A 14,890-nucleotide genomic window follows, 5' to 3' on the forward strand; every position below is an offset into this window, starting at 1 on the left:
AAGATGGCGGACAAGATGGCGGACAAGATGGCGGCCAAGATGGCGGACAATATGGCGGACAAGATGGCGGACAAGATGGCGGACTAGATGGCGGGCAAGATGGTGGCCAAGATGGCGGACAAGATGGTGGCCAAGATGGCGGACAAGATGGCGGATAAGATGGCGGATAAGATGGCGGACAAGATGGCGGACACAAGATGGCGGACACAAGATGGCGGACAAGATGGCGGACAAGATGGCGGCCAAGATGGCGGACAAGATGGTGGACAAGATGGCGGACAAGATGGCGGACAAGATGGTAGCCAAGATGGCGGACAAGACGGCGGACAAGATGGCGGACAAGATGGCGGACACAAGATGGCGGACAAGATGGCGGACAAGATGGCGGCCAAGATGGCGGACAAGATGGCGGACAAGATGGCGGCCAAGACGGCGGACAAGATGGCGGACAAGATGGCGGACAAGATGGCGGCCAAGACGGTGGACAAGATGGCGGACAAGATGGCGGTCAAGATGGCGGATAAGATGGCGGCCAAGATGGCGGACAAGATGGCGGACAAGATGGCGGACAAGATGACAGCCAAGATGGCGGACAAGATGGCGGACAAGATGGCGGACAAGATGGCGGACACAAAATGGCGGAAAAGATGGCGGACAAGATGGCGGACAAGATGGCGGATAAGATGGCGGACAAGATGGCGGCCAAGATAGCGGCCAAGATGGCGGACAAGATGGCGGCCAAGATGGCGGACAAGATGGCGGACACAAGATGGCGGACAAGATGGCGGCCAAGATGGCGGCCAAGATGGCGGACAAGATGGCGGACAAGATGGCGGACAAGATGGCGGACAAGATGGCGGCCAAGATGGCGGACAAGATGGCGGACAAGATGGCGGCCAAGATGGCGGACAAGATGGCGGACAAGATGGCGGACACAACATGGCGGCCAAGACGGTGGACAAGATGGCGGACAAGATGGCGGTCAAGATGGCGGATAAGATGGCGGCCAAGATGGCGGACAAGATGGCGGACAAGATGGCGGACAAGATGACAGCCAAGATGGCGGACAAGATGGCGGACAAGATGGCGGACACAAGATGGCGGAAAAGATGGCGGACAAGATGGCGGACAAGATGGCGGACAAGATGGCGGCCAAGATAGCGGCCAAGATGGCGGACAAGATGGCGGACAAGATGGCGGACAAGATGGCGGACAAGATGGCGGACACAAGATGGCGGACAAGATGGCGGCCAAGATGGCGGACAAGATGGCGGACAAGATGGCGGCCAAGATGGTGAACAAGATGGCGGACAAGATGGCGGACAAGATGGTGGACAAGATGGCGGACAAGATGGCGGACAAGATGGCGGTCAAGATGGCGGACAAGATGGCGGCCAAGACGGTGGACAAGATGGCGGACAAGATGGCGGTCAAGATGGCGGATAAGATGGCGGCCAAGATGGCGGACAAGATGGCGGACAAGATGGCGGACAAGATGGCGGTCAAGATGGCGGATAAGATGGCGGCCAAGATGGCGGCCAAGATGGCGGCCAAGTTGGCGACCAAGATGGCGGACAAGATGGCGGACACAAGATGGCGGACAAGATGGCGGACACAAGATGGCGGATAAGATGGCGGACAAGATGGCGGACAAGATGGCGGACAAGATGGCGGACAAGATGGCGGATAAGATGGCGGCCAAGATGGCGGACAAGATGGCGGACAAGATGGCGGACAAGATGGCGGCCAAGATGGCGGACAAGATGGCGGACAAGATGGCGGACAAGATGGCGGTCAAGATGGCGGACACAAGATGGCGGACAAGATGGCGGACACAAGATGGCGGACAAGATGGCGGACAAGATGGCGGACAAGATGGCGGTCAAGATGGCGGACAAGATGGCGTACACAAGATGGCGGACAAGATGGCCGACAAGATGGCGAACATGATGGCGGACAAGATGGCGGACAAGATGGCGGACAAGATGGTGGACAAGATGGCGGCCAAGATGGCGGCCAAGATGGCGGACAAGATGGCGGACAAGATGGCGAACAAGATGGCGGCCAAGATGGCGGGCAAGATGGCGGACAAGATGGCGAACAAGATGGCGGACAAGATGGCGGACAAGATGGCGGACAAGATGGCGGACAAGATGGCGGACAAGATGGCGGACAAGATGGCGGACAAGATGGCGGACAAGATGGCGGACACAAGATGGCGGCCAAGACGGTGGACAAGATGGCGGACAAGATGGCGGTCAAGATGGCGGATAAGATGGCGGCCAAGATGGCGGACAAGATGGCGGACAAGATGGCGGACAAGATGGCGGTCAAGATGGCGGATAAGATGGCGGCCAAGATGGCGGACAAGATGGCGGACAAGATGACAGCCAAGATGGCGGACAAGATGGCGGACAAGATGGCGGACAAGATGGCGGCCAGGATGGTGGACAAGATGGCGGACAAGATGGCGGACAAGATGGCGGACAAGATGGCGGACAAGATGGCGGACAAGATGGCGGACAAGATGGCGGACAAGATGGTGGCCAAGATGGCGGACAAGATGGCGGACAAGATGGCGGACAAGATGGCGAACAAGATGGCGGACAAGATGGCGGACAAGATGGCGGCCAAGATGGCGGACAAGATGGCGGACAAGATGGCGGACAAGATGGCGGACAAGATGGCGGACAAGATGGCGGACAAGATGGCGGACAAGATGGCGGACAAGATGGCGGACAAGATGGCGGACAAGATGGCGGACAAGATGGCGGACAAGATAGCGGACAAGATGACGGACAAGATGGCGGACAAGATGGCGGACAAGATGGCGGACAAGATGGCGGACAAGATGGCGGACACAAGATGGCGGAAAGAATGGCGGACAAGATGGCGGACACAAGATGGCGGACAAGATGGCGGACAAGATGGCGGACAAGATGGCGGACAAGATAGCGGCCAAGATGGCGGACAAGATGGCGGCCAAGTTGGCGACCAAGATGGCGGACAAGATGGCGGACACAAGATGGCGGACAAGATGGCGGACACAAGATGGCGGACAAGATGGCGGACAAGATGGCGGACAAGATGGCGGACAAGATGGCGGATAAGATGGCGGCCAAGATGGCGGACAAGATGGCGAACAAGATGGCGGACAAGATGGCGGCCAAGATGGCGGACAAGATGGCGGACAAGATGGCGGTCAAGATGGCGGACACAAGATGGCGGACAAGATGGCGGACACAAGATGGCGGACAAGATGGCGGACAAGATGGCGGACAAGATGGCGGACAAGATGGCGGTCAAGATGGCGGACAAGATGGCGTACACAAGATGGCGGACAAGATGGCCGACAAGATGGCGAACATGATGGCGGACAAGATGGCGGACAAGATGGCGGACAAGATGGTGGACAAGATGGCGGCCAAGATGGCGGCCAAGATGGCGGACAAGATGGCGGACAAGATGGCGAACAAGATGGCGGCCAAGATGGCGGTCAAGATGGTGGACAAGATGGTGGCCAAGATGGCGGACAAGATGGCGGACAAGATGGCGGACAAGATGGCGGGCAAGATGGCGGACAAGATGGCGAACAAGATGGCGGACAAGATGGCGGACAAGATGGCGGCCAAGATGGCGGACAAGATGGCGGACAAGATGGCGGACAAGATGGCGGACAAGATGGCGAACAAGATGGCGAACAAGATGGCGGCCAAGATGGCGGTCAAGATGGCGCACAAGATGGCGGACAAGATGGCGGATAAGATGGCGGACAAGATGGCGGCCAAGATAGCGGCCAAGATGGCGGACAAGATGGCGGCCAAGATGGCGGACAAGATGGCGGACACAAGATGGCGGACAAGATGGCGGACAAGATGGCGGCCAAGATGGCGGACAAGATGGCGGACAAGATGGCGGCCAAGATGGTGAACAAGATGGCGGCCAAGATGGCGGACAAGATGGCGAACAAAATGGCGGACAAGATGGCGGAAGAGATGGCGGACAAGATGGCGGACAAGATGGCGGACAAGATGGCGGACAAGATGGCGGCCAAGATGGCGGACAAGATGGCGGCCAAGATGGCGGACAAGATGGCGGACAAGATAACGGATAAGATGACGGACAAGATGGCGGACAAGATGGAGGACAAGATGGAGGACAAGATGGCGGCCAAGATTGCGGACACAAGATGGCGGACAAGATGGCGGACACAAGATGGCGGACAAGATGGCGGACACAAGATGGCGGACAAGATGGCGGCCAAGATGGCGGACACAAGATGGCGGCCAAGATGGCGGACAAGATGGCGGACAAGATGGCGGACAAGATGGCGGACAAGATGGCGGATAAGATGGCGGACAAGATGGCGGACACAAGATGGCGGACACAAGATGGCGGACACAAGATGGCGGACAAGATGGCGGACAAGATGGCGGCCAAGATGGCGGACAAGATGGCGGCCAAGATGGCGGACAAGATGGCAGACAAGAAGGTAGCCAAGATGGCGGACAAGATGGCGGACAAGATGGCGGCCAAGATGGCGGACAAGATGGCGGACAAGATGGCGGCCAAGATGGCGGACAAGATGGCGGACAAGATGGCGGACACAAGATGGCGGCCAAGACGGTGGACAAGATGGCGGACAAGATGGCGGTCAAGATGGCGGATAAGATGGCGGCCAAGATGGCGGACAAGATGGCGGACAAGATGACAGCCAAGATGGCGGACAAGATGGCGGACAAGATGGCGGACACAAGATGGCGGAAAAGATGGCGGACAAGATGGCGGACAAGATGGCGGACAAGATGGCGGACAAGATGGCGGACAAGATGGCGGCCAAGATAGCGGCCAAGATGGCGGACAAGATGGCGGCCAAGATGGCGGACAAGATGGCGGACAAGATGGCGGACAAGATGGCGGACAAGATGGCGGACAAGATGGCGGCCAAGATGGCGGACAAGATGGCGGACAAGATGGCGGCCAAGATGGTGAACAAGATGGCGGACAAGATGGCGGACAAGATGGCGGACAAGATGGCGGACAAGATGGCGGACAAGATGGCGGTCAAGATGGCGGACAAGATGGCGGACAAGATGGCGGACAAGATGGCGGACAAGATGGCGGACAAGATGGCGGAAAAGATGGCGGACAAGATGGCGGACAAGATGGCGGCCAAGATGGCGGACAAGATGGCGGACAAGATAGCGGCCAAGATGGCGGACAAGATGGCGGCCAAGTTGGCGACCAAGATGGCGGACAAGATGGCGGACACAAGATGGCGGACAAGATGGCGGACACAACATGGCGGACAAGATGGCGGACAAGATGGCGGACAAGATGGCGGACAAGATGGCGGACAAGATGGCGGATAAGATGGCGGCCAAGATGGCGGACAAGATGGCGGACAAGATGGCGGACAAGATGGCGGCCAAGATGGTGGATAAGATGGCGGACAAGATGGCGGACAAGATGGCGGACAAGATGGCCGACAAGATGGCGGACAAGATGGCGGACAAGATGGCGGTCAAGATGGCGGACAAGATGGCGTACACAAGATGGCGGACAAGATGGCCGACAAGATGGCGAACAAGATGGCGGACAAGATGGCGGACAAGATGGCGGACAAGATGGTGGACAAGATGGCGGCCAAGATGGCGGCCAAGATGGCGGACAAGATGGCGGACAAGATGGCGGACAAGATGGCGGCCAAGTTGGCGGACACAAGATGGCGGACAAGATGGCGGACAAGATGGCGGACAAGATGGCGGACACAAGATGGCGGACAAGATGGCGGCCAAGATGGCGGACAAGATGGCGGACAAGATGGCGGCCAAGATGGCGGACAAGATGGCGGCCAAGATGGCGGACAAGATGGCGGACAAGATGGCGGCCAGGATGGTGGACAAGATGGCGGACAAGATGGCGGACACAAGATGGCGGACAAGATGGTGGACAAGATGGTGGCCAAGATGGCGGACAAGATGGCGGACAATATGGCGGACAAAATGGCGGACAAGATGGCGGACAAGATGGCGGACAAGATGGCGGACAAGATGGCGGCCAAGATGGCGGACAAGATGGCGGCCAAGATGGCGGACAAGATGGCGGACAAGATGGCGGCCAGGATGGCGGACAAGATGGCGGACAAGATGGCGGACAAGATGGCGGACAAGATGGCGGCCAGGATGGTGGACAAGATGGCGGACAAGATGGCGGACACAAGATGGCGGACAAGATGGTGGACAAGATGGTGGCCAAGATGGCGGCCAAGATGGCGGACAAGATGGCGGACAAGATGGCGGACAAGATGGCGGACAAGATGGCGGACAAGATGGCGGACAAGATGGCGAACAAGATGGCGGCCAAGATGGCGGATAAGATGGCGGACAAGATGGCGGACAAGATGGCGGACAAGATGGCGGACAAGATGGCGGACAAGATGGCGGATAAGATGGCGGACAAGATGGCGGACAAGATGGCGGACACAAGATGGCGGACACAAGATGGCGGACAAGATGGCGGACAAGATGGCAGCCAAGATGGCGGACAAGATGGCGGCCAAGAGGGCGGACAAGATGGCAGACAAGATGGTAGCCAAGATGGCGGACAAGATGGCGGACAAGATGGCGGCCAAGATGGCGGACAAGATGGCGGACAATATGGCGGACAAAATGGCGGACAAGATGGCGGACAAGATGGCGGACAAGATGGCGGCCAAGATGGCGGACAAGATGGCGGACAAGATGGCGGACAAGATGGCGGATAAGATGGCGGACAAGATGGAGGACAAGATGGAGGACAAGATGGCGGCCAAGATGGCGGACACAAGATGGCGGACAAGATGGCGGACAAGATGGCGGACAAGATGGCGGACACAAGATGGCGGACAAGATGGCGGACACAAGATGGCGGACAAGATGGCGGCCAAGATGGCGGACACAAGATGGCGGCCAAGATGGCGGACAAGATGGCGGACAAGATGGCGGACAAGATGGCGGATAAGATGGCGGACAAGATGGCGGACAAGATGGCGGACAAGATGGCGGACACAAGATGGCGGACACAAGATGGCGGACAAGATGGCGGACAAGATGGCAGCCAAGATGGCGGACAAGATGGCGGCCAAGATGGCGGACAAGATGGCAGACAAGATGGTAGCCAAGATGGCGGACAAGATGGCGGACAAGATGGCGGCCAAGATGGCGGACAAGATGGCGGACAAGATGGCGGCCAAGATGGCGGACAAGATGGCGGACAAGATGGCGGACACAAGATGGCGGCCAAGACGGTGGACAAGATGGCGGACAAGATGGCGGTCAAGATGGCGGATAAGATGGCGGCCAAGATGGCGGACAAGATGGCGGACAAGATGGCGGACAAGATGACAGCCAAGATGGCGGACAAGATGGCGGACAAGATGGCGGCCAAGATGGTGGACAAGATGGCGGACAAGATGGCGGACAAGATGGCGGCCAAGATGGCGGACAAGATGGCGGCCAAGATGGCGGACAAGATGGCGGACAAGATGGCGGACACAAGATGGCGGACAAGATGGCGGACAAGATGGCGGACAAGATGGCGGCCAAGATGGCGGACAAGATGGCGGACAAGATGGCGGCCAAGATGGTGAACAAGATGGCGGACAAGATGGCGGACAAGATGGCGGACAAGATGGCGGACAAGATGGCGGACAAGATGGCGGTCAAGATGGCGGACAAGATGGCGGACAAGATGGCGGACAAGATGGCGGACAAGATGACGGAAAAGATGGCGGACAAGATGGCGGACAAGATGGCGGCCAAGATGGCGGACAAGATGGCGGACAAGATAGCGGCCAAGATGGCGGACAAGATGGCGGACAAGATGGCGACCAAGATGGCGGACAAGATGGCGGACACAAGATGGCGGACAAGATGGCGGACAAGATGGCGGACAAGATGGCGGACAAGATGGCGGACAAGATGGCGGACAAGATGGCGGATAAGATGGCGGACAAGATGGCGGACAAGATGGCGAACAAGATGGCGGACAAGATGGCGGCCAAGATGGTGGACAAGATGGCGGACAAGATGGCGGACAAGATGGCGGCCAAGATGGCGGACAAGATGGCGGACAAGATGGCGGACAAGATGGCGGTCAAGATGGCGGACAAGATGGCGTACACAAGATGGCGGACAAGATGGCCGACAAGATGGCGAACAAGATGGCGGACAAGATGGCGGACAAGATGGCGGACAAGATGGCGGACAAGATGGCGGACACAAAATGGCGGCCAAGATGGTGGACAAGATGGCGGACAAGATGGCGGACAAGATGGCGGCCAAGATGGCGGACAAGATGGCGGTCAAGATGGCGGACAAGATGGCGGACAAGATGGCGGACAAGATGGCGGACAAGATGGCGGACAAGATGACGGAAAAGATGGCGGACAAGATGGCGGACAAGATGGCGGACAAGATGGCGGACAAGATGGTGGACAAGATGGCGGACACAAGATGGCGGCCAAGATGGTGGACAAGATGGCGGACAAGATGGCGGACAAGATGGCGGACAAGATGGCGGACAAGATGGCGGTCAAGATGGCGGACAAGATGGCGGACAAGATGGCGGACAAGATGGCGGACAAGATGGCGGACAAGATGGCGGACAAGATGACGGAAAAGATGGCGGACAAGATGGCGGACAAGATGGCGGCCAAGATGGCGGACAAGATGGCGGACAAGATAGCGGCCAAGATGGCGGACAAGATGGCGGCCAAGTTGGCGACCAAGATGGCGGACAAGATGGCGGACGCAAGATGGCGGACAAGATGGCGGACACAAGATGGCGGACAAGATGGCGGACAAGATGGCGGACAAGATGGCGGACAAGATGGCGGACAAGATGGCGGATAAGATGGCGGACAAGATGGCGGACAAGATGGCGGACAAGATGGCGGACAAGATGGCGGCCAAGATGGTGGACAAGATGGCGGACAAGATGGCGGACAAGATGGCGGCCAAGATGGCGGACAAGATGGCGGACAAGATGGCGGACAAGATGGCGGTCAAGATGGCGGACAAGATGGCGTACACAAGATGGCGGACAAGATGGCCGACAAGATGGCGAACAAGATGGCGGACAAGATGGCGGACAAGATGGCGGACCCAAGATGGCGGACAAGATGGCGGCCAAGATGGCGGACAAGATGGCGGACAAGATGGTGGACAAGATGGCGGCCAAGTTGGCGGACAAGATGGCGGACAAGATGGCGGACACAAGATGGCGGCCAAGATGGCGGCCAAGATGGCGGACAAGATGGCGGACAAGATGGCGAACAAGATGGCGGCCAAGATGGCGGTCAAGATGGTGGACAAGATGGCGGACAAGATGGCGGACAAGATGGCGGCCAAGTTGGCGGACAAGATGGCGGCCAAGTTGGCGGACAAGATGGCGGACAAGATGGCGGACACAAGATGGCGGCCAAGATGGCGGCCAAGATGGCGGACAAGATGGCGGACAAGATGGCGGCCAAGATGGCGGTCAAGATGGTGGACAAGATGGTGGCCAAGATGGCGGACAAGATGGCGGACAAGATGGCGGACAAGATGGCGGACACAAGATGGCGGACAAGATGGCGGACACAAGATGGCGGACAAGATGGCGGACAAGATGGCGGTCAAGATGGCGGACAAGATGGCGGACAAGATGGCGGACAAGATGGCGGACAAGATGGCGGACAAGATGACGGACAAGATGGCGGACAAGATGGCGGACAAGATGGCGGACAAGATGGTGGACAAGATGGCGGACAAGATGGCGGACAAGATGGCGGCCAAGATGGCGGACAAGATGGCGGACAAGATGGCGGCCAAGTTGGCGGACAAGATGGCGGACAAGATGGCGGACAAGATGGCGGACGAGATGGCGCCAAGATGGCGGACAAGATGGCGGACAAGATGGCGGTCAAGATGGCGGACAAGATGGCGGACAAGATGGTGGACAAGATGGCGGACAAGATGGCGGACACAAGATGGCGGCCAAGATGGCGGACAAGATGGCGGACAAGATGGCGGATAAGATGGCGGACAAGATGGCGGACAAGATGGCGGACAAGATGGCGGCCAAGTTGGCGGACAAGATGGCGGACAAGATGGCGGACACAAGATGGCGGCCAAGATGGCGGCCAAGATGGCGGACAAGATGGCGGACAAGATGGCGAACAAGATGGCGGCCAAGATGGCGGTCAAGATGGTGGACAAGATGGTGGCCAAGATGGCGGACAAGATCTTGTCCGCCATCTTGTCCGCCATCTTGTGTTCGCAATCTTGTCCGCCATGTTGTCCGCCATCTTGTCCGCCATCTTGTCCGCCATCGTGTCCGTCATCTTGTCCGCTATCTTGTCCGCCATCTTGTCCGCCATCTTGTCCGCCATCTTGTCCGCCATCTTGTCCGCCATCTTGTCCGCCATCTTGTCCGCCATCTTGTCCGCCATCTTGTGTCCGCCATCTTGTCCGCCATCTTGTCCGCCATCTTGGCCGCCATCTTGTGTCCGCCATCTTGTCCGCCATCTTGTCCGCCATCTTGTCCGCCATCTTGTACGCCATCTTGTCCGCCATCTTGGCCGCCATCTTGTCCACCATCTTGACCGCCATCTTGGCCGCCATCTTGTCCGCCATCTTGTCCGCCATCTTGTCCGCCATCTTGTCCGCCATCTTGGCCGCCATCTTGTCCACCATCTTGTCCGCCATCTTGTCCGCCATCTTGGCCGCCATTTTGGCCGCCATCTTGTCCGCCATCTTGGCCGCCATCTTGTCCGCCATCTTTTCCGCCATCTTGTCCGCCATCTTGTCCGCCATCTTGTGTCCGCCATCTTGTCCGCCATCTTGGCCGCCATCTTGGCCGCCATCTTTGCCACCATCTTGTGTCCGCCATCTTGTCCGCCATCTTGTCCGCCATCTTGTCCGCCATCTTGTCCGCCATCTTGACCGCCATCTTGTCCGCCATCTTGTCCGCCATCTTGGCCGCCATCTTATCCGCCATCTTGTCCGCCATCTTGTCCGCCATCTTGGGTCCGCCATCTTGTCCGCCATCTTGGCCGCCATCTTGGCCGCCATCTTGGCCGCCATCTTGGCCGCCATCTTGTGTCCGCCATCTTGTCCGCCATCTTGTCCGCCAACTTGGCCGCCATCTTGTCCGCCATCTTGTCCGCCATCTTATCCGCCATCTTATCCGCCATCTTGTCCGCCATCTTGTCCGCCATCTTGGCCACCATCTTGTGTCCGCCATCTTGGCCGCCATCTTGTCCGCCATCTTGTCCGCCATCTTGTCCGCCATCTTGACCGCCATCTTGTCCGCCATCTTGTCCGCCATCTTGGCGCCATCTTGTCCGCCATCTTGTCCGCCATCTTGTCCGCCATCTTGTCCGCCAACTTGGCCGCCATCTTGTCCGCCATCTTGGCCGCCATCTTGTCCACCATCTTGTCCGCCATCTTGTCCGCCATCTTGACCGCCATCTTGTCCGCCATCTTGTCCGCCATCTTGGCGCCATCTTATCCGCCATCTTGTCCGCCATCTTGTCCGCCATCTTGGCCGCCATCTTGTGTCCGCCATCTTGGCCGCCATCTTGTCCACCATCTTGACCGCCATCTTGTCCGCCATCTTGGCCGCCATCTTGTCCGCCATCTTGGCCGCCATCTTATCCGCCATCTTGTCCGCCATCTTGTCCGCCATCTTGGGTCCGCCATCTTGTCCGCCATCTTGTCCGCCATCTTGTCCGCCATCTTGGCCGCCAACTTGGCCGCCATCTTGGCCGCCATCTTGTCCGCCATCTTGGCCGCTATCTTGGCCGCCAACTTGTCCGCCATCTTGTCCGCCATCTTTTCCGCCATCTTGTGTCCGCCATCTTGTCCGCCATCTTGTCCGCCATCTTGGCCGCCATCTTGTCCGTCATCTTATCCGCCATCTTGTCCGCCATCTTGTCCGCCATCTTGTGTCCGCCATCTTGTCCGCCATCTTGGCCGCCATCTTGTCCGCCATCTTGTCCGCCATCTTGTCCGCCATCTTGTCCGCCATCTTGTCCGCCATCTTGTCCGCCATCTTGTCCGCCAACTTGGCCGCCATCTTGTCCGCCATCTTGGCCGCCATCTTTTCCACCATCTTGGCCGCCATCTTATCCGCCATCTTGTCCGCCATCTTGTCCGCCATCTTGGGTCCGCCATCTTGTCCGCCATCTTGTCCGCCATCTTGGCCGCCAACTTGGCCGCCATCTTGGCCGCTATCTTGGCCGCCAACTTGTCCGCCATCTTGTCCGCCATCTTTTCCGCCATCTTGTGTCCGCCATCTTGTCCGCCATCTTGTCCGCCATCTTGGCCGCCATCTTGTCCGTCATCTTATCCGCCATCTTGTCCGCCATCTTGTCCGCCATCTTGTGTCCGCCATCTTGTCCGCCATCTTGTGTCCGCCATCTTGTCCGCCATCTTGTCCGCCATCTTGTCCGCCATCTTGTCCGTCATCTTATCCGCCATCTTGTCCGCCATCTTGTCCGCCATCTTGTGTCCGCCATCTTGTCCGCCATCTTGGCCGCCATCTTGTGTCCGCCATCTTGTCCGCCATCTTGTCCGCCATCTTGTCCGCCATCTTGTCCGCCATCTTGTCCGCCATCTTGTCCGCCATCTTGTCCGCCAACTTGGCCGCCATCTTGGCCGCCATCTTGTGTCCGCCATCTTGTCCGCCATCTTGTCCGCCATCTTGGCCGCCATCTTGTCCGCCATCTTGTCCGCCATCTTGTCCGCCATCTTATCCGCCATCTTGTCCGCCATCTTGTCCGCCATCTTGGCCACCATCTTGTGTCCGCCATCTTGTCCGCCATCTTGTCCGCCATCTTGGCCGCCATCTTGTCCGTCATCTTATCCGGCATCTTGTCCGCCATCTTGTCCGCCATCTTGTGTCCGCCATCTTGTCCGCCATCTTGGCCGCCATCTTGTGTCCGCCATCTTGTCCGCCATCTTGTCCGCCATCTTGTGTCCGCCATCTTGTCCGTCATCTTGTCCGCCATCTTGTCCGCCATCTTGTCCGCCATCTTGTCCGCCATCTTGTCCGCCAACTTGTCCGCCATCTTGTCCGCCATCTTGGCCGCCATCTTGTCCGCCATCTTGTCCGTCATCTTATCCGCCATCTTGTCCGCCATCTTGTCCGCCATCTTGTGTCCGCCATCTTGTCCGCCATCTTGGCCGCCATCTTGTGTCCGCCATCTTGGCCGCCATCTTGTCCGCCATCTTGTCCAGCATCTTGCGTCCGCCATCTTGTCCGCCATCTTGTCCGCCAACTTGGCCGCCATCTTGTCCGCCATCTTGGCCGCCATCTTGTCCGCTATCTTGGCCGCCAACTTGTCCGCCATCTTGTCCGCCATCTTTTCCGCCATCTTGTGTCCGCCATCTTGTCCGCCATCTTGTCCGCCATCTTGGCCGCCATCTTGGCCGCCAACTTGGCCGCCATCTTGTCCGCCATCTTGTCCGCCATCTTGGCCGCCATCTTGTCCGTCATCTTATCCGCCATCTTGTCCGCCATCTTGTCCGCCATCTTGTGTCCGCCATCTTGTCCGCCATCTTGGCCGCCATCTTGTGTCCGCCATCTTGTCCGCCATCTTGTCCGCCATCTTGTCCGCCATCTTGTCCGCCATCTTGGCCGCCATCTTGTCCGTCATCTTATCCGCCATCTTGTCCGCCATCTTGTCCGCCATCTTGTGTCCGCCATCTTGTCCGCCATCTTGGCCGCCATCTTGTGTCCGCCATCTTGTCCGCCATCTTGTCCGCCATCTTGTCCGCCATCTTGTCCGCCATCTTGTCCGCCATCTTGTCCGCCATCTTGTCCGCCATCTTGTCCGCCATCTTGTCCGCCATCTTGTGCGCTATCTTGGCCGCCATCTTGTCCGCCATCTTGTCCGCCAACTTTTCCGCCATCTTGTGTCCGCCATCTTGTCCGCCATCTTGTCCGCCATCTTGTCCGTCATCTTATCCGCCATCTTGTCCGCCATCTTGTCCGCCATCTTGTCCGCCATCTTGTCCGCCATCTTGGCCGCCATCTTGTGTCCGCCATCTTGTCCGCCATCTTGTCCGCCATCTTGTCCGCCATCTTGTCCGCCATCTTGTCCGCCATCTTGTCCGCCAACTTGGCCGCCATCTTGTCCGCCATCTTGGCCGCCATCTTTTCCACCATCTTGGCCGCCATCTAATCCGCCATCTTGGCCACCATCTTGTCCGCCATCTTGGCCGTCATCTAATCTGCCATCTTGTCCGCCATCTTATCCGCCATCTTGTCCACCATCTTGTCCGCCATCTTGACCGCCATCTTGTCCGCCATCTTGGCCGCCATCTTGTCCACCATCTTGTCCGCCATCTTGTCCGCCATCTTGGCCGCCATCTTGTGTCCGCCATCTTGGCCGCCATCTTGTCCACCATCTTGACCGCCATCTTGTCCGCCATCTTGGCCGCCATCTTGTCCACCATCTTGTCCGCCATCTTGTCCACCATCTTGTTCACCATCTTGGCCGCCATCTTGTCCGCCATCTTGTCCGCCATCTTGTCCGCCATCTTGGCCGCCATCTTATCCGCCATCTTGTCCGCCATCTTGTCCGCCATCTTGGGTCCGCCATCTTGTCCACCATCTTGTCCGCCATCTTGTCCGCCATCTTGACCGCCATCTTGTCCGCCATCTTGTCCGCCATCTTGGCGCCATCTTATCCGCCATCTTGTCCGCCATCTTGTCCGCCATCTTGGCCGCCATCTTGTGTCCGCCATCTTGGCCGCCATCTTGTCCACCATCTTGACCGCCATCTTGTCCGCCATCTTGTGTCCGCCATCTTGTCCGCCATCTTGGCCGCCATCTTGTGTCCGCCATCTTGTCCGCCATC

This window comes from Anopheles moucheti, chromosome 2, assembly GCF_943734755.1.
Source record: "Anopheles moucheti chromosome 2, idAnoMoucSN_F20_07, whole genome shotgun sequence".
Taxonomy (NCBI): domain Eukaryota; kingdom Metazoa; phylum Arthropoda; class Insecta; order Diptera; family Culicidae; genus Anopheles; species Anopheles moucheti.